Here is a 19,097-nt window from a genome sequence, read left to right on the forward strand (position 1 = left end):
AATTCTCTACTGAAACGTAACGAAAAAGTTCCGTTTTTAAAACAATTGTGATAGGCAATGAAAAGTGGATACTGTACAATAGTGTGGAACAGAAGAGATCATGGGGCAAGCGAAATGAACCACCACCAACCACACCAAAGGCCAGTCTTCATCCAAAGAAAGTAATGTATATATGGTGGGATTGGAAGGGAGTCCTCTATTATGAGCTCCTTCTGGAACACCAAATGATTAATTCCAACAAGTACTGCTCTCAGTTAGACCAACTGAAAGCAGCACTCAACAAAAAGCATCCGGAATTAGTCAACAGAAAACACATAATCTTCCATCAGGATAATGCAAGACCACATGTTTCTTTGATGACCAGGCAAAAACTGTTACAGCTTGGCTGGGAAGTTCTGATTCATCTGCCGTATTCACCAGACATTGCATCTTTGGATTTCCATTTATTTAGGTCTTTACAAAATTCTCTTAATGGAAAAAATTTTAATTCCCTCCAAGACTGTAAAAGGTACCTGGAACAGTTCTTTGCTCAAAAAGATAAAAAGTTTTTGGGAAGATGGAATTATGAAGTTGCCTGAAAAATGGCAGAAAGTAGTGGAACAAAATGATGAATATGTTGTTCAATACAGTTCTTGGTGAAAATGAAAAATGTGTCTTTTATTTTAACTTAAAATTGAAGGAACTTTTTGGCCATCCCAATAATTATACTCAGGTTCTTCATTCAATATATGGGCACATTACAAAAAAGTGAAATATTCTTTTAAACAACTCACTTTGATTATTTTGCATCTAATAGATAATTTGATATTTTAGACTAAATTGCCCTAGTGTTTGATGTGCTAGATACAATAATTCTGTTCATGTTTGTTGAGTTTATTAGTGTGCGCAGACACACCCCTCCAATAAATTGAAGGATAGAATCAGTATAAAACAAGTTACGTTTAGCCCAAGACTAAGGTTAGGAGAAAAAAGGCTCACATACTCCCTTAAGAAATTTATTTGTATAATTTAGTGTATTTTCAGAGAATGTGACTATATTGTAACTATACCTCAGTAGCAGATGCTGTTAGTGTCTCAATTCATAATCCCTCGATTCACCTACAGCCACAGAAGAGTGTTCCTGTCCCTCTTCAAGGGTCAACAATGCATCAAAACCTGTCTCGAGGTTTTCTCTAGCACTGTGGAAACATTTTCAGCCAAAGCAGGACAGCTCAAAATGGCCCCCGTATTTAAAGTTCCCAAAGTCAACCCTCACCAAATTAGAACAATGAGGGACACATTTAACCCAGTTTCCTATCTCTTGTAAAACAATTATGAGGCATGTTTCCTGTGAACCCCCAGAGGGAAGTTGGTGCAGGATGGAGTTCCAACTACTTACACTTGTTGACCTGCTCATTACTGTCCTCTTTCTGAACTTTTCTCTCTTCTATGTCTTGCTTTCCCCACTCTCACTTGTGCTTACTGGGATCAACTTCCAGTAAGTAAAGTATCAACATCAAAATCCTTTTGTCAGGGTATGCTTCGGGGAACCCAAACTAAGATGATATCCAAAAAGTTATCTGGAAATTTTATCCTAATTTTTAAAAAAATAAATAAATTTATTTATTTATTTATTTTTGGCTGTGTTGGGTTTTCGTTGCTGTGCGCGGGCTTCCTCTAGTTGCAGCGAGTGGGGCTACTCTTCATTGCGGTGCGCGAACTTCTCATTGTGGTGGTTTCTCTTGTTGCAGAGCACGGGCTCAAGGTGCACGGGCTTCAGTAGTTGTGGCATGCATGCTCAGTAGTTGTGGCTCATGGGCTCTATAGTGAAGGCTCAGTAGTTGTGGTGCATGGGCTTAGTTGCTCTGCAGCACGTGGGATCTTCCCAGACAAGGGATCGAACTCGTGTCCCCTGCATTGGAGGGCAGATTCTTAACCACTGCTCCACCAGTGAAGTCTATCCTAAAATTATCTAGAATTTTTAGCATGGGCACCATACAGGTAACATGGCCCCAGAGAACTTGTGTTTTGATAGGTAGGATTAAGAGACTGAAGACTGTAGAGTTTTCCCAGTGCAGCAGAAGAGAGCTGTTCTAAAAACTGAGACTCTAGAACCAGATTGCCTACGTTTGAAACACCCTCAACTGCTTGTTCCTTGATCTCTTACTGCTTTGGTTTAACCTAAGGATATTAATAATCTTGAATTAGAAAGTTATTATGAAGATCAATCATAGAAGAGCTTCTGATATTTAGTAAGGGAAAAATGAATTTTAGCTATTACTACTATTACAGGTTGTACTAATTTGGCCTAAAAGTAGTCATTGAAACAGCTCTGGCTCAGTTGAATATGATTTCCAAAGGAAATATTTCTCAGAAATGCAATGACTATCCATTATTGATTTACATTTGTCTTCGCTAATATTTAGATTGATGAACAGAAAGGCACCCAACATCTACTCAAATCAGGAATACAGAAATAATGTCTATTAGAACTATATTTAATAAACCATTAAAAAGAAAATAATCCTATTTACATAAACATTTAAATTCAAAGATAATATTGGCAAGACTAAGTAGGACAACACAGGCAAACAGATGAATAATTTTTCAATCAAAAGGGTAGTTTCACATTGACACTTCATAATTCACTGTGTTAGAACTGTTGGCATTTTTGGAGGAATTTAGCATTTTGTGTTCTGATCCTTAAATTTAGGCCACCTTTCTACTTTTGAACAAATTAAATAAATATATATTGTATTGCTGTGATACTTGTCTCATCTGGCAACTTTTGTTTTCAGGATTCTAGAGTTCTATTATTTATCTAAATGTCCTTAAGCTCCTTCTTCTGTTCTGTCTTCTTTCCTGATTTTTAGCCATAGTTTGATTAATCATTGTGTGACTCCAAGAGCCAGAACTGGGAAACAGAGTTGAAGCAAGCACTGTTTGGTCCTGGTGTAAGTATATAGGGTGTGGATAAGTCTACTGTAGCCAAAAATGGCATTGACAGTAGTCCAGATCTGTGCCATGGGCTTTGGTTTGGTGGTATTGGTTCTACACAGGTGCTTTACACTTTCAGTTGGGACGTGCTGACCCTTCTTCAAGCTACACAGATGATTTTCACTAAAAGCTCTCCCATTCACAAGCATATAACCATGATTTTCTCTGGCTTCTTTAGAAGAAAAATAATCAGTATCCAGAAGCTTCGAATAAGTAGTTAAAGAATTTGAAAGATTCTAGTTGGCAGTGGAATGAGTTTCCTAGAAGGTAAGAAACTGGTTCAGGAAATAGCTTTTAAATATTTTCTTTACGTTTTCTTGAAAGGGAATATATCTAATAGATTTATGATAAAAGCTATACAGTAGATAGGTGGTGGAAAATGAGTACATTCAATTCTTAGAAAACTTGTGATTGCCTTAATCAGTAATTACATAATGCTGTTGAAATTCCTTAGACCAGCCCTATCTGATGTAAATTTAAGAGCCACAAATGCAAGCCAAATATGTAATTTTAAAGGAAAAAGAAATAGGTAAAATTAATATATTTTGTTTTGTTCAAATATTTTTGTTAACCTAATATATCTAAAATACCACAACATGCAATCAAAATATTTTTTGTAGAATCAAAATAAAATTATTAATAAAATACTTTATTTTTGTTTTTTCGTACTGAGTCTTGGACATTTATGTTGTATTTTATTTTCACAACACATTTCAATTTAAACTAGCTACATTTCAAGTGCTGAATAGCCACATGTGGCTAGTTTTACTGTATAGCACAACCGTGGCTCAGCCCAATATTTTCTTTATAGTATTCTCTTAGATATTTGCTACTTTATGAAATATTTCTCAGTTGCTTTGCATGTAGAATTCTTTACCGTTTCTTCTGGCTAACACAGTGAGGATATCAACTCTCAATTCACAGAATGGTCCTCTATCTATTTCTAGAGGCCCGGCTATCTTCTTGCATTCTTTTTTTAATCCATTAGAATTATAAAAGAATTAATTATAGTATTAGAATTATCATAATAGCTGTTAGAATTGCTTTTAAAGATGCTTACATGTTTGTGAGTGAAAGTCTGAGAACTTCAAAGAGTAAAGGACATATCTTTTATCACTCAAGCTTGCCTATACTGACTTTTTAAAAATTTACTTCCCAGATCGTGATAGCATTCTCAATAGTACATACTTTCCAATAAAGACATACTACACCAATGCACATGACGTGTGTGTGTGTGTGTTGAGAGGGAGAGTGTGCACAAAATTGATGAATTGATGATCACTGTTTTTTTACCCATAGCTTTGGGAGTACAGTGTTTTTTTTAATCTTCTACCTCCTAAACAGGTCATCATGTGGATAATAATGTGACAATCTGTTATCATTACCTCTGTTGGACTGTTCTGAAGACACTAGAGAGGATTAAATGACGTGGAAAAGTCAGTCTATGGAAAAGTCTATTGTACTCATCTCTGTTATTTCCACTGCTACACATCACTGAAATCTTAGAACAATATGATTTGCTGTAGTGACATATAAACACAAAGGTCATTTTTCACCTTTTTCTTTATCCCAAATAAATCTCAGAGGTCCTTTAATACTTTCCATTCCACATGCTAGCTTAATATCAAATATTTTGAATTTTAAAATATTATTAAAATTTATATTTATATAAATATAAATAAATAAATATAAATATAAATAAAATATAAAATATATAAAATATATAAATATAAATAAATAAATATAAATAAATATATATTTGTAATAATGAAATGTTTTATTATTTCAAGAATTTACCGATTTGAGAAGCACACAGGTAGTATGAAGTACTTAGTATAATATATTGTCCTTGATTAAGTCTATGAGGTGGTGGGCAAGCTAAGTCTTGGAGATTTCCAACATTCCATAAAGCAGAGAGAAGGAACGAGTATTTAAAAGTAAGTACTATAAGCAACCCTAAATCTTAAGCTTCTTCATTTTCCTGAAACCTACCTACTTCATCTTAAGTATAAGCATGGCCCCCCAAATCACCTAAATCATGTGTGATCAAAAACTTTTTACTGAAAGTATTCTATTTCTTTTTTTCCTGTCTTCAACATGTCAGAGGCAAATTAGGTAAGAAAAAAAGGTTTGAAAAGTAAATATGATAGTATTAAAGAAAAATCATATATATGTATACATATGTATATATATACATATATATAATTTTTTTTTAAAAATGAGATTTGCAATCATGCTCATAGAATAGAATTGACAAAGCACAGAATCTGGTGCCACTATGTGCAATTTACAAGCTACAAGAAAAGTTTTATAGACAATTTATTATATCTTTTATATATGAACTAATCACTACAAAGCTTATAGAGATACCAGTTTCTAAGTTAGAACACAAGAAAATGTAGATAGTTTATTTTCAAGGGAAAAGAGATGCTTTTGTGCAAAGTTTATCATTCTTGAAATAACATACCAGTTTTTGAAACTCAACTATTGCCTCAAAGTTTACTAAGGCAGAATACTGTTGCTTGGAAATCATTTACAGTGTAATCTTTATTGCTAGTAGTCTAATTACTTAACTTACCATACATTAGTGATAGGGATTTTAGACTTCCTTAATTTGACATGGTAGCCCTGAGGATGGTAGATCGTCATTTGGAGAAAACTTAACATCTGTAAAGGCATGATTGTCAACCCAGCTTATTTACATTTGAACTCTTTCTCTTACTCACAATCCCATAGCAAAAAAGGGGAAAACTTAAATCTGGAAGATTAATTTGTAAATGAAATTAATTTTTCTGTCTAATATAAAAATCTGTCTTTTTACTGATGAATATCAGCTATATAAATCATTCCTTATGTTTTTTGTCCAATTATTAAGAATGCATTATGTGTAAAGCTCTATGGATGGTACAGATTAGTATAAAATTAAAGTGCTTAGCTTTATAAAATATTGTATAGAAAATAAAAGCAGATGAACAAATAATTGATGAAGTCAGTCAGTATGTGGCATATTTCTTATTTAATGCAAAAAGAGTCTGACGCATATTGTGGAAACAGTTGCATCTGGAACTGTTGAAACAGTTAATCTTGAACATGAAAAGAGGGAAAACTGGGGGTATAGAGTATGCCAGATAGGGTTAATAATAAAAACAGTGGAATTGGAGAAGGGCAGTGAAATGCATGTTTAGGAATAATAAGTATCTGGAACGAGTGGAAAATAAATTTCTTTGTGAATAATAGTTGTATTAGTTAACCACTGTTGCACAACAAACCATTCCAAAATTCAATGTTTTAAAATAACAATTATTTATTATCACTTACTTATCTTGAGTGGCTGAGGGTCAGCTGATTACAGCTAGGCTTAGCTGGGATGGTTCTCCTGGGGTGGCACTACTCCACTGTCTTTTTTTTCCCCTTATTCTCATGATGTTGAGAAAAGAACAACAGGGTTTGTGGAAATATACAATGTATCTGAAGGTCCAAGCTCAGGGCTGATATACTATTACTTTTGCCTCATTCTATTGGGCAAAGAAACTCACACATGGCTAAGTCCAAAGTCAAAGGACAGGGTTTTGTATATATCTGTTATATGTGTGTTGTCTACTTTTTGTTTGTTTGTTTACCTTTAGACATTTTCTTTACCTGCCAAGGCCAGGTAAAAAAATAAAACTCATGGTATTTCAAGCAGAAAGGAATTTAAATATTAGGTGCTTATAAACTGTTAAAAAGGCTGAAGGAACAACAGTCAGAAAGCACTGCTAAATCTTCAATTAACCACTACCTTTCAAACAGTAAGAACTTGTAAAAACTATACATAACTGCCAGCAATGATAATAGCTTCCAGCACTGAGGCATAAGATACTAAGAAAAGCATCTGGGGTCACTAGAACTGGAAGGACCATGGTAAGACTTCTACTTCTCTTATAACTTCCATATCTCATGTTTCCTGTTGAGTGGCACCTAATCCTGAGTCTTGCTGGCAGGTCTTCTGAGAAGTGCAGTTATTAGGCCCCCAGGCCCTCTAATGTACTGAAGAGGAAAAGAATGAGGAAATAATGCTATGTGCCAGCACAAAATCCATCAGAGTATTATATAATCATTGTTTCGATTATGAATGGGAGCATTTGTTTTCTATCCCATTTTCTAATAACTTATGACAGATGAATCACTTTTCTATGTTTATTTTATATCCCACAACAGCCCCAGGATGCAAATATTATTAATGCTTTGAAAAAGGGTCATATCTATTTTTCTTTCTGCTCTTTCCCCCTTCCTCCCTCCCTACATCTCTCTCTCTTTCTTTCTTTACTTTTCTTTTATCCTTTCTTTCCTTCCTCTCTTCTTTTGCTTTTCTTTCTTCCTTTCTCTTTCTTTCTTCCTGCCTTCTTTTGCTTCCCTTCTTTCCTTCTTACCACTTCCCTACCTTCTCTACCTCCCACCCTTCCTCCTCTCCTTCATTCCTCCTTCCCACCCTCTCTCCCTTCCTTCCTTCCTTTTTAAAATCTCATCAGACTCTCAGTATTGTTCTACTCAGTGGTAAAATAGTGTGGTATTCATTCTATCACAATAGCAATCATAATAAACACCTTCCAGATACCAAAGTCCATATGTGTGTATGTGTGTGTATGGATACATGATAGATAGGTAGGTAAATAGATAATAGATAGACAGACTTGCTTAATTTCAACTTCTCATACCCTTGTAAAATGAGATATCAATTTTTTTTTAAAGCTGAAGGAAACTTAAGGTTCATAACAATTAAGCCCAAGTTTCTACAGGGAGCAAATTTACAGCAGAGATTCAATCCTGGCTCATCCTTATTCCAAAGCCTGTAATCTTTCCATTTGTCAAAATCACATCAATACACTCAGCAAATATGACAGATTTTAGGGAAAAAAAGTCTGTATCTTATTAATCATTAGTCTGTCTAGGACTTACTAAGTAAACTAAGCTTAGTACAGAAAGAATAACTAAATTTCAGACATCTACTGGTAGAGATAGAGCCCCTCATATATTTTGTAGGATAGTCTCGAGCCATTCAGGTAGCTGAGTATTCAAGCTATGGGTTTCCATTGCTTGTATATAAGCAGGATTAAACAGAAACTTTCTTGTATATTTGAAAACTGCCTCAGAAAAATCATTTTGGTTTTTGTTTTCCACACTCAGTCTTCCCTGGCATCTAAATAAAGGTATAGGAAAACATGACACTAAATGCCTAAATGCCACTATTTCCTCTGTCTCTGTGAATTCTTTTCACAATAGAAATATTCAATAAACATTACTATTTACTGGTCAAGTATCCTGTATGATGTATTTTGCATACATTCACATTACTTGAAGTGTTTGAATGTTTACAGTTTGTGAATGCTAGCAAAAGTCTATGTAATATAAAACCTAGGCACTCCTTCATATTATCACACTGAAACTTAGTACTGTTTTTTCCCCTCTTTGCTTTGGGCAAACTTAGTTTTCTTCATATTCTTAGGAACTCCAACTTGAGAAATATTAATTCACCAACATATCTTCTCTGAACAAAATGATATTGAAGATAATACCTTGGTAGCCAACTTAAACCACCCCCTCCCACCTCTACAGCTGGCAGACAGAGGTAAATGCTAACTAAGAAATTCATACAACTTCAAATTATAAAATATTTTATACAAACCGATAAATTATTTGTCATCCTGTTTTGGTTCACATATCCAGGGATTTTTGTATATTTTATATAACAAATTTTCCTATAAAATATTTGAATATAGTATCTTCCAAAAGACAAAAACCTACAAATATAGTTAAAATTAAAAAACTAATTTTTACAAGTAGCAAACTACTGATCTTTATAACAAACATCTTAGAATGAATTAAGATTTTATTATTGAATAACAATTTTGGAGGGATCTCTTCCATCTTCCTTCCTGACAATTAGAAATTGTACTTTCCCATTGATTTGAACACACTACCCTTGAAAGACTATTGTGGACACTCCAATTGTTAGAAAGTTCTAATATTCAGCCAAAACTATCTTCATGGAACTTCCCCATTATTTTAAGTTGTGAATTCTGGATACCACACTGTAAACATTATAACAATTAGCAGTGCTGTTAACATAAACAGTACATATGTAGCAACTAAAGTATGTGAAAAAGGGACTTCCCTGATCATCCAGTAGTTAAGAATCCGCCTTCCAATGCAGGGAACACAGGTTTGATCCCTGGTCAGGGAACTAAGATCCCACGTGTGGCAGGGCAACTAAGCCCGCACACCACAACTACTGAGCCCATGTACTCTAGACCCTGCATGCTCCAGAGTGTGCACACCATAACTAGAGAGACTGTGTGCCACAACTACTGAGCTCATGTGCTCTGGAGCCCAGCCACAATTAGAGAGAAGGCTGCGTGCCACAACAAAGAGCCCATGCACTGCAACAAAAGATCCTGCATGCCACAACTAAGACCCGATGCAGACAAATAAATAAATAAATAATAAATTAATTTTAAAAAAAAAAGAAAAAAATGCACAACTTAAAGGTTGAGGATTATTTTTAAAAAATAAATAAAAGATAAAGTATGTGAAAAGGATTTTTTCTTTCAAATTTTTATGCAATTTTCAAGAACATTAAGGATGAAAAATTAAATTTCTCATTTTTTAAAATGAGAGAGCATCCCACTCTATTTTCATCAGCTGTCATACTCTTTATTTATATGCATTGATACTAGGAATTAGAGTTTTTTCATTAAGTGATAAGAATTCTGCCAATTCTGAATATCTATAAACTTAGAGCCACACAGGCTCTTCTCTAATGGAATGAAGCTCTTTCTAGTGGAACTGAGCCAAAGTCTATTAAATAGCATTGTGTAAGTTATTGAGTGAAATGTTTCATTGTCAGAGGCTGAACTCAGGACCCCTTTTAATATATGTTACTGCTTATTATGGCAGGAATTTAGCTGATTGTGTCAAGATGAAACTGTCAGTGCCTTCCCTGAATGTTTCTAGTAGCTGTAGTGACAGATTAGGTACAAGTACATGAATGAAATGGGGCTTTATTTAAAGTGACACTGTGAATTCACTCTCAGCAGATTCATCAATTCTAATTCACTTATGTCTTTTTGGAGTGCTCAGTCTGTCTCATCTGTTTCAACTGCTTCCTATTCTACCAATATGCTTTTCAATTAGCCAGGCAGAATAATAGCATGAGTGACATAACAAGAGTGAGCTATGCTCTGCCAAACCTGTGTCCATAGGTTCTCTGTACAGTAAAATACGTTCCCCATCCTAAACGTGAAACCTAGATTTATTAATAGGTTGCCAAAATCCTCCTCTCAAAAATTAATTAGAGTTCTGTTGAACTACTTGAATTTAACACAATTCAGCTGGTAATTGATAAAATGCACCAGTTCACAGGTGGCAAAGGCATTTACTCCATTCTATTTCCATCTGCTGATATGTCTACCATAAATTTAAATTGCATATCCATCATGCAACAGGAAGTGAGAATTAGATCCAAAATCCTCTTACCCACAGCTGATATGCTGTGTTCAGTTGTCTTTCTTTAAAAATGTCACAAGCACCATAAATAGTTTCTAACATTGCAAAATTCAATTAAGGTGTCTGCATATAATTTATCTCTGGTATTCACAGATATTAGAGAAGCAGCAAGTTAATATACAGTTTGATTTGTTAAGATGCTCCAGTGATTAAGAGTTGAAAACAAAATGCTTTGTGTACAGGAAATAATACCTTCCAAATGTGTGTGCATCTTTTGTAGATAGAACACAAATTGTTATTTTTATTTTATTTTGTATATGTAACCTATTCTCAGATCATTCTTGTTGTAACAAGCAGAAATATGATGGCAAAATTTGGCTGAAAAATCTGTTCAATATTAGAAATATAGCAATGGACTAATTCATGCGGAACTCACTCTTTTTCCATGGCTTGGGGTTTCACTATCAGAGACTTTCAATCTACTTCCTTATCTTTTCTCTCCCCTTATTTCTGAGACTTTGAGAAAATGAAAATTCATGGTTATTTTTCTCCAAAAAATTAATTTAAAGATACCTGGTGTAGTTAGGACCTTCAATAAAAATGAAAAACTGGTATGACTTAATGGAATGAATGAAAGGCACTTGAAATGTAAAATTTTCTGTAGTGATATCCCAGAACAGGAGTGTGACTAGTAGAAAGTAAAATTGCATGTCAAACTCTTGACTCTTAACACTCTCCTGCAGAACTGTTCTCAAATTCAGATTTAGTCACTTTCCTTCTTTACTCTAATTTTCAAGCCTGAAGAAACTGAAATCATAGAATAGGCTTAGGAAAATACTTTCCAATATTTTGAATCAATTAACTTGAATTAACCTGACAAATTAAATGATAGATCTATCACAGCCTTGAAATTGGGTATGATACTGTCGGTATTTTATAAATAATTAGAAAACAAAGATAAATAATTCTATATCCCAAATGGATTGACCTCCTTGGCTGATTATATAAAAATACATCATATGTATTGTAGTTAAGTAGCACAAAGTAGATTAAATTGAAATAATTGAATTAATAAATTGAATTAAATTGAATTAATAAATTGAATTAAATTGAATTAATAAAATGAAATAATTTTAATAAATTGAATTGTTCATGCCCACTTAGTTGTGAATATTAAAAATGTTTCTAATACTGTATTCTAAAACATTTTAATGTATTCATTTTATATGACTATTATTAATTATACAATGATCATTTTTATTCAAAGTAGATCTAATTAATATTTAATGATTTTGGTTGTTGTTTTAGTATACAGGAATGCAGAGTTGCTGAGAAAATAGCATACAAGTCACTTTCATCTGGGAGATCTCCTATTAATGTGGGGATGATTCAACCTTTTCTGTGCAAGACTTCCTGCCTATATAACCTAAGCACTGCCTTCAAACTCAAGCTGTCAAAAAAACCCATGAAATCCATCCACTAGCAGATTATATGTTGGTTGAGGAAGATACGAAACAAGAGGCGATATGAGAATACTGTTTCTCTTATAGCTTTCAGCAATTTAACACAATCTCTATGTACTTGCCATGCTCATATCAAACTAAAAATTTTAATAAAGACAAAATTTTTTACTATTTTCACTTTAATATTATTACTAGAATATTTGTAGAGTGTTTGTGTTTACTAACACAATTATGGTTTTTTCAATTTAAAATAAAGCACTTATTTAGAGTAAACAAAATATTTGATCTTTAACATATTGAGCTGTTGTTAAGGAGTTCCATAAATGGCACACACAGGCTTTATTTTTCTTTTCCCTTCAACATTCTTTTCATTTCAAAGGTATATTAATAAAAGATGAACTGTACCTTCTGTCTGAAAACAGGGCCCAGATTATAAACTTCAAAAAGGAACTGGTTCTGTAAAGATATCCTTTTGCCGTAGTCATGCAAAATTGATGCTTAGTAGATCTTGAATGACACTAAATGGCAATCCTTTAAGGTCACCTGTTAAGAAAATACATCTGCTATTATGGTTACAAATAATTTTTCTTTCAAGTTTCCATTGTTTGAACCAAATCCAATTTTCTTATTAAATATCTTATGTAATTGCTTTATTTAGTTATATGGAAAATTATTATGCTATTTACCAATATCAACATGTATTTATAATACTTCTAATTAAATATATTTAGAGTTGTTACGTTATCAGATTTAATATTTCCTTTGTAATTTATATTTGCTAATAAACACAAAAGCATATCACAAGCTAAATTTTCATGGATTTCAAAAGCTTAAAACATTTAACACATCATTCAGACAGAAAATAATAAGGAAGAATTGAATTTAAACTGTATGTAAGACCTGATGGACTTACAGATATTTACAGAACATTTCATCCAACAGCAGCAGAATACACTTTTTTCTCATTAACACATGGAACACAAGTATTTATCATAAGTTGTTGTTGAATTTGTCAAATGCTTTTTTCTTCATTTATTCAGATGCTTATATGATTTTTATTCTTTATTTTGTTAATGTTGTTCAACATCTGAAAATCAATCAATGTGATACACCACATCTCTTTATGATAAACACTCTCAACAAACTGGGCATAGAGGGAATGTATATCAACATAATGAAAGCCATACATGACACACCCACAGCTAACATTATACTAAACAATGAAAAGATGAAACCTTTCCCTCTAAGATAAGGAATAAGACAAGGATGCCCATTCTTACCACATTTATTCAACATAGTACTGGAAGTTCTAGCCTGAGTCATTAGGCAAAGAAAAAAGAAATAAAACGTATCTAAATCAAAAAGGAAGAAGTAAAAACATCTCTATTTGCAGATGACATGATATTATACATAGAAAAACCTAAAGACTCAAAAAAGAAAATTAGAACTAATGAACAAATTCAGTAAATTTGAAGGATACAAAATCAAAATGCAAACATCATTTGTATTTCTATACACTAGTAAAACTATCAAAAGAGAAATTTAAAAAATAATCTGCTTAAATTGCATCAAAAATAATAAAGTACATAGGAATAAATTTAACCAAGGTGGTAAATGACCTGTATACTGAAAACTATAAAATACTGATGGAAGAAACTGAAGAAGACACAAAATAAGGAAAGATATTCTGTGCTGATGCATTGGAAAAATTGATATGGTTAAAATGTCCATATTGCTCAAAGTGATCAAAAATTCAGTGTAATCCCTATCAAAATTCCAGTGGCATTTTTCACAGAAATAGAAAAACCATCTTAAAATTTGTATAGAACCACAAAAACCCTGACTAGCAAAAGCAATCTTGAAAAGGAAGAATGAAATTGGAGGCCTCCCACTTACTGATTTCACACTATATTACAAAGCTATAGTAATCAACACAGTATGGTACTCGCATAAACACAGACACACAGATCCATGGAACAGAATAGATAGCTCAAAAATAAACCCATGTACATATGGTCAATTAATTTATGACAAAGGAGCCAAGAATATGTATATGGGGAAAAGACAATTTCTTTAATAAATGGTATTGGGAAAAGCGGACAACCACATGTAAAAGAATGAAACTATACCCCTGTCTCACACCATACACAAAAATCAACTCAAAGTGGATTGAATACATCAATATAAGATCTGAAACCACAAAGCTACTAGAAAAAAACACATGGGGTAAGCCCCTTGGCACTGATCTTGGCAATTATTTTTTGGATTTGACACCAAAAGCGAAGATAACAGAAGCAAAAATAAATAAATGGAACTATACCAAACTAAAAAGCTTCTGCACAGCAAAGGAAATAATCAACAAAATGAAAAAGCATCATATGGAATGGGAGAAAATATTTGCAAATCATTTGTCTGATAAAGAGTTAATGTCCAAAATATACAAGGAACTCGTACAAATCAACAGCAAAACCAAATAAACAAACAAAAAACAAAAATAGAGAATCCAGAGGAGGACCTTCAAGATGGCGGAGTAAGACGTAGAGATCACCTTCCTCCCCACAAATACATCAAAAATACATCTACATGTGGAATGCTGCTACAGAGCACCTACTGAATGCTGGCAGAAGACCTCAGACTACTCAAAAGGCAAGAAACTCCCCACATACCTGGGTAGGGTAAAAGAAAAAAAGAAAAAACAGAGACAAAAGAATAGGGAGGGGACTTGCACCTCAAGGAGGGAGCTTGAAGGAGGAAAAGTTTCCACACACTAGGAAACCCCTTCCCTAGAGACAGGGGTAGGTGGGGGGAAGCGTCAGAGCCACAGAGGAGAGCACAGCAACAGGTGCAGAGGGCAAAGCAGAGAGATTCCCATACAGAGGATTGGTGCTGACTAGCACTCACCAGCCTGAAAGCCTTGTCTGCTCACACACCAGGGCGGGTAGGGGCTGGGAGCTGAGGCTAGGGATTCAGAGGTCAGATCCCAGGGAGAGGACTGGAGTTGGCTGCATGAACACAGCCTGAAGGGGGCTAGTGTGCCACAGCTAAACGGTGGGAGTCCAGGGAAAAGTCTGGAACTGCCTAAAAGGCAAGAGCCCATTGTTTTGGGGTGCACAAAGAGAGGCGATTCAGACAACCGCCTAAACAAGCTCCAGAGATGTGCGTGAGCCATGGCTATCACTGCAGAACAGAGATGGGAATGAAATGCTAATGCTGCTGCTGCAGCCACCAAGAATCATGGGTGCAAGCACAGGTTACTATCCAAACATCCCCTCCAGGTAGTCTCTGCAGTCCACCACTGCCAGGGTCCCATGATCCAGGGACAACTTCCTCGGAAGAACACACGGCATGCCTCAGGCTGTTGCAACGTCATGCTGGCCACTGCCACCGCAGGCTCGCCCTGCATTCCATACCCCTCCCTCCCTCTGGCCAGAATGAGCCAGATCCCCCTAATCAGCTGCTCCTTTAACCCCCTCCTTTAACCTCCTCCTGTCTGGGTGAAGAACAGATGTCAGAGGGTGACCTACATGCAGAGGCAGGGCCAAATCCAAAGCTGAACCTCAGGAGCTGTGCAAACAAAGAAGAGAAAGGGAAATTTCTCCCAGCAGCCTCAGGAGCAGTGGATTAAATCTGCACAATCAACTTCATGTACCCTGCATCTGTGGAATACCTGAATAGACAACCAATCACCCCAAAACTGAGGTGGTAGACTTTGGGAGCAACTGTAGACTGGGGATTTGCTGTATGTGACTGACCAGTTTCTGATTTTTATGCTTATCTTAGTTTAGTTTTTAGTACTTGTTATCACTGGTGGATTTGTTTATTGGTTTGGCTGCTCTCTTCTTTTCTTTTTTCTATTACTTAAAAAGATTTTTTATTTCCATAATTTGAAAAAAAATTTATTTCAATAACTTTACTTACTTTTTTTCTTTTTCTTCCTTTTTTATCCCTTTTCTTCTGAGCTGTGAGGCTGACAGGGTCTTGGTGCTCCAGCCGGCTGTCAGGCCTGAGCCTCTGAGGTGGGAGAGCCGAGTTCAAGACATTGGACCACAAGACCTTCCGGCCCCATGTAATATCAATTGGCGAGAACTCTCCCAGAAATCTCCATCTCAACACTAAGACCCAGCTCCATGCAATGACCAGTAAGCTCCAGTGCTGAATACCCCATGCCAAACAAGTAGCAAGACAGGAACACAACCCCACCCATTAGCAGAGAGGCTGCCTAAAATCGTAATAAGTTCACAGACACCTGAAAACACACCACCAGATGCGGTCCTGCCCACAAGAAAGACAAGATCCAGCCTCATCCACCAGAACACAGGCACCAGTCACCTCCACCAGGAAGCCTACACAACCCACTGAACCAACCTTACCCACTGGGGGCAGATATCAAAAACAATGGGAACTAGGAACTTGCAGCCAGTGAAAAGGAGACCACAAACACAGTAAGTTAAGCAAAATGAGAAGACACAGAAATACGCAGCAGACGAAGGAGTAAGGTAAAAACCCACCAGACCAGTATCTTTTTCCAACCACAATGCTATGAGACTAGATACAATTACAGGAAAAAATATGGTAAAAAATACAAACAAACGGAGGCTAAACAATACACTACTAAATAACCAAGAAATCACTTAAGAAATCAAAGAGGAAATCAAAAAATACCTAGAAACAAATGACAATGAAAACACGAAGACCCAAAACCTATGGGATGCAGCAAAAGCAGGACTAAGAGGGAAGTTTATAGCAATACAATCCTACCTCAAGAACAAGAAAAATGTCAAATAAACAACCTAAACTTACACCTAAAGCAATTAGAAAAAGGAGAACAAAAAACGCCCAAAGTTAGCAGACATAAAGAAATCATAAAGATCAGATCAGAAATAAATGAAAAAGAAATGAATGAAATGGTAGCAAAGATAAATAAATCTAAAAGCTGGTTCTTTAAGAAGATAAAAAAATTGATAAACCATTAGACAGACTCATCAAGAAAAAAAAGGAGAAGACTCAAATCAACAGAATTAGAAATGAAAAAGGAGAAGTAACAACTGACACTGCAGAAATACAAAAGATCATGAGAGATTACTAAAAGCAACTATATGCCAATAAAATGGACAACCTGGAAGAAATGGACAAATTCTTAGAAAGGTATAACCTTCCAAGACTGAACCAGGAAGAAATAGAAAATATAAACAGACCAATCACAAGCACTGAAATTGAAACTGTGAATAAAAATCGCCCAACTAGCAAAAGCTCAGGAACAGATGGCTTAACAGGCGATTTCTATCAAACATTTAGAGAAGAGATAACACCCATCCTTCTCAAACTCTTCCAAAATATAGCAGAGGGAGGAACACTCCCAAATTCATTCTACGAGGTCACCATCACCCTGATACCAAAACCAGACAAAGATGTCACAAAGAAAGAAAACTACAGGCCAATATTACTGATGAATATAGATGCAAAAATTCTGTACAAAATACTAGCAAACAGAATGCAACAGCACATTAAAAGGATCTTACACCATGATCAAGTGGGGTTTATCCCAGGAATGCAAGGATTCTTCAATATACACAAACCAATCAACGTGATACACCATATTAACAAATTGAAGGAGAAAAACCATATGATCATCTCAATAGATGCAGAAAAAGCTTTTGACAAAATTCAACACCCATTTATGATAAAAACCCTCCAGAAAGTAGGCATAGAGGGAACTTACCTCAACATAATAAAGGTCATAAATGACAAACCCATAGCCAACATCATCCTCAATTGTGAAAAACTGAAACCATTTCCACTAAGATCAGGAAAAAGACAAGGTTGTCTACTCTCACCACTATTATTCAACATAGTTTTGGAAGTTTTAGCCACAGCAATTAGAGAAGAAAAAGAAATAAACGGAATCCAAATAGGAAAAGAAGAAGTAAAGCTGTCACTGTTTGCAGGTGACATGATACTATACACAGAGAATCCTAAAGATGCTACCAGAAAACTACTAGAGCTAATCAATAAATTGGGTAAAGTAGCAGGATTCAAAATTAATGCACAGAAATCTCTTGCATTCCTATACACTAATGATGAAAAATCTGAAAGAGAAATTAAGGAAACACTCCCATTTATCACTGCAACAAAAAGAATAAAATCCGTAGGAATAAACCTACCTAAGGAGACAAAACCCTGTATGTAGAAAACTATAAGACACTGGTGAAAGAAATTAAAGATGATAGAAACAGATGGAGAGATATACCATGTTCTTGGATTGAAAGAATCACATTGTGAAAATGACTATACTACCCTAAGCAATCTATAGATTCAGTGAAATCCCTATCAAACTACCACTGGCATTTTTCACAGAACTAGAACAAAAAATTTCACAATTTGTATGGAAACACAAAAGACCCTGAATAGCCAAAGCAATATTGAGAAAGAAAAATGGAGCTGGAGGATTCAGGCTCCCTGACTTCAGACTATACTACAAAGCTACAGTAATCAAGACAGTATGGTACTGGCATAAAAACAGAAATATAGATCAATGAAACAGGATAGAAAGCCCAGAGATAAACCCATGCACCTATGGTCACCTTATTTTTGATAATAGCGGCAAGAATATTTAATGGAAAAAAGACAGCCTCTTCAATAAGTGGTGCTGGGAAAACTGGACAGCTAAATGTAAAAGAATGAAATTAGAACAGTCCCTAACACCGTACACAAAAATAAACTCAAAGTGGATTAAAGACCTAAATGTAAGACCAGACACTATAAAACTCTTAGTGGAAAACATAGGTAGAACTCTCTATGACATAAATCACAGCAAGATCCTTTTTGACCCACCTCCTAGAGAAATGGAAATAAAAAGAAAAATAAACAAATGGGACCGACTGAAACTTAAAAGCTTTTGCACAGCAAAGGAAACCATAAACAAGATGAAAAGACAACCCTCAGAATGGGAGAAGATATTTGCAAATGAAGCAACTGACAAAGGATTAATCTCCAAAATATACAAGCAGCTCATGCAGCTGTATATCAAAAAACAAACAACCCAATCCAAAAATAAGCAGAAGACTTAAATAGGCATTTCTCCAAAGAAGACATACAGATTGACAACAAACACATGAAAGGATGCTCAACATCACTAATCATTAGAGAAATGCAAATCAAAACTACAATGAGGTATCA

At 35.0% G+C, this 19,097-nt stretch overlaps 1 protein-coding gene across 2 annotated transcripts in view; it reads right to left on the reverse strand.

Moving 5' to 3' along the window:
• The window catches only part of CNTN5 (contactin 5), a 1,367,783-nt gene that overhangs the window by 1,026,250 nt on the left and 322,436 nt on the right, over window positions 1-19,097 (reverse strand). The window contains exon 2 of one of the 2 annotated variants that reach the window (XM_082409880.1): window positions 12,327-12,464. The gene's annotated coding sequence lies outside the window, so the exon portion shown is untranslated. Of the gene's footprint in view, window positions 1-12,326; window positions 14,665-19,097 lie in introns of those variants that run through there. The other variant, XM_082409881.1, reaches the window with a different exon arrangement.

Source organism: Balaenoptera physalus (assembly GCF_965194825.1).
Source record: "Balaenoptera physalus genome assembly, chromosome: 10".
Taxonomy (NCBI): Eukaryota; Metazoa; Chordata; class Mammalia; order Artiodactyla; family Balaenopteridae; genus Balaenoptera; species Balaenoptera physalus.